At 39.4% G+C, this 2515-nt stretch overlaps 1 long non-coding RNA gene across 1 annotated transcript; it reads left to right on the top strand.

Moving 5' to 3' along the window:
• Nucleotides 1–1276: 1276 nt before the first annotated feature.
• Nucleotides 1277–2256, top strand: LOC121863015. The gene is made up of 3 exons (XR_006088299.1): nucleotides 1277–1340; nucleotides 1505–1656; nucleotides 1910–2256. It is a non-coding gene; the product is annotated as an uncharacterized LOC121863015 (long non-coding RNA).
• The last annotated feature ends 259 nt before the right edge of the window (nucleotides 2257–2515 follow it).

Here is a 2515-nt window from a genome sequence, read left to right as displayed (position 1 = left end):
CCAGTGCCTTTGCATAGAGATCCAAAGAGGGAATGTTTGTTGTATACTAGGATCTCGTCCCTCACCTGAGTATATCGAAAGAGTCTTCAAAGTGTGATGTGAGAACATATTATACTGCACTTGTAAATATATCTATATATATAGCAAATGACGTTTAAGCATTCTTAGCATAACTTTTCGTATAGAAAGTTATCACTTAATGAAGGTTTTAGATGACACTTGGTGAATTTTCCTGTTTCACTTAAGATATCATTTACAATCATAAATTAAACCGTAAATAGATTAAGAAAGGTTAGGTTAGAGTAAATAAGGGTACTCGTAAGCCCGGACCTTCGGCCTAGAAAACAGGTCGTTAATGTTCGAAATAAGGCAAACAGAGTATTAGGTTTTTTTATCCAGAAGTGTAAGAATAAGAATGAGGAGGCCATACTGCAATTACTGTATATCTTGCGCTAGTCAGGCCGCACCTCGATTATGCTGTTCAGTTGTGGTGCCCTTATTATTGAATGGATATCAATTCACTAGCGTCGGTGCAGCGAAGAATGACGAAAATGATTCCGGGTCTTAGAAACCTTCCCTATCAAGATAGATTAAAGAAACTAAACTTGCATTCCCTAAAAAGACGAAGAGTGCGGGGAAATATGATAGACGTATTTAAGTGGGTAAAAGGAATCAATAAAGGGGATATAGAAAAAGTTCTTATAATATCCGAGCAGGATAGGATTTGTAGCAACGGATTTAAGTTGAATGCGTTTAGGTTTAGGAGGGAAGGAACTGATTCACAAATAGGGTGGTGGACGAGTGAAAAGCTTAACAACTTTTTAGTGAGTGCTGGAATGCTGGAAAGTTTTAAATGGAGGCTAGATAGATTCATGGATGATAGAGAGTGGTAGTAACTCTCGACAGGAGCTGCCATGCACAGGCCAACCGGCCTATTGCAAACTCCCTATTTTCTTATGTTCTTAATTCATTTAAGATCATATTATGTTTATATTATTTGTTGTCCCAAATTATATGGTATATTGATTATTTAACGAAAAAGTTTAATGTAAAAATTATCATAATGTTACAGTTACTACTAATTGTTGATATATGTGTGTAGTTAGTTAATTGCTTTATAATACCTTAACATTTTATAACATTATGATTATATTAATTTCTCTACAATGATTTCAGTTCTACTTCCTCTTACCACACCATGAAACTATTTCTAACTGGGCTAAAATACTATAATTGGCAGCGTGACGTAACCTTGAGCGGCGCTGTAGGTATATAAGGCACTAGTCTGTCTGAGAATGCATCAGTTACCTTCACCGTTCACTGCCGTCATGACTACTAAGGTGGAAACATTTCATTTCCACAACTTTTGACAAGATTACAATATGAGTTTAAAGTGTTAAATGCTTCTATAGTTTTTCCATTTTGTATGATATCAATGATAGGTAAGTACAGTATGTAGTTAAAATTAACGTGTTATGACAAGTGTTGCGGTCTCGCCCTTTAGGTTATGTTATTGGCCGCCCTTGTGGCTGCAGCCCTCGCTAGGCCTGACCGACAGTACAGCCCCCCCACTCCTGCATACAACACCCAGCCCCCTCCTACAACGCCCCCGCTCACCCGAGACCTTCCTACTCTGCTGCTCCTGCTTATCCTGACGTAAGTTGGTACTGCCAGATGTATCATGTAGCAATTTATATGGAAATTTGGTTTTGGTCGTTAAGTTACTTGATATATTAGTAACTTTACATAGTTTGTACGAGTCATATTAGTAGTTTTTAATTTATTTATTGACACTCATAACAATTTGCTAAAAATGCTGTCTATTTCATCACACGTAAAACAATATAATTAAAATGTAACTATATTTTCGAATTCGAGACTAATAATCCATTAACTATTTTGGTCACAGACTCCTCCCCAGTACAACACCCAGTACATCGTGAGAGATGATCACTCAAACAACGACTTCGGCCATGAAGAATCCCGTGACGGCTACAACACCCAGGGTACCTACTCCGTGCTGCTTCCCGACGGCTGTGCAGAGGGTGACTTATCACGTCGACGGTGACTCCGGCTACGTGGCTGAGGTGACCTACGAGGGTGAGGCCCTGTACCCAGCCTACCATCCTGCCCCAGCACCCTCCTACAGGCCCGCTCCTACACCCTCTTACACGCCAGCAGCCAGCTATGCCTAAATAGTAATGAACACCATTGCATATATTAACCAACTTACCTGAATAAAAATTAATTTATAAATTTCATCATTTTAAATTCTTCCTAGAATGAGAGGTATATCTGCCCTCTTTTTCAACTAATATCAAACGCCATTGCTCTTCATGTCGGGGGCTTTTTTTCCACCCAAACTCCTCCTTATGTACAGGTCTCGATCACCTGGTCGTCCGTGTCGGTATAGCCCTTCATCTTTAGCCCCTAATACACACTGAAATTGCAGACCAACATGACAATATGGCAGCCATTCCCTCATATGCGAAACTACCAAGGGATGGTAAGCAAA

Source organism: Homarus americanus, unplaced genomic scaffold, assembly GCF_018991925.1.
Source record: "Homarus americanus isolate GMGI-L3 unplaced genomic scaffold, GMGI_Hamer_2.0 scaffold149, whole genome shotgun sequence".
NCBI classification, from domain to species: domain Eukaryota; kingdom Metazoa; phylum Arthropoda; class Malacostraca; order Decapoda; family Nephropidae; genus Homarus; species Homarus americanus.
Note: the sequence above shows the minus strand (reverse complement) of the source record. Positions and strands in the feature narration are given on the sequence as shown.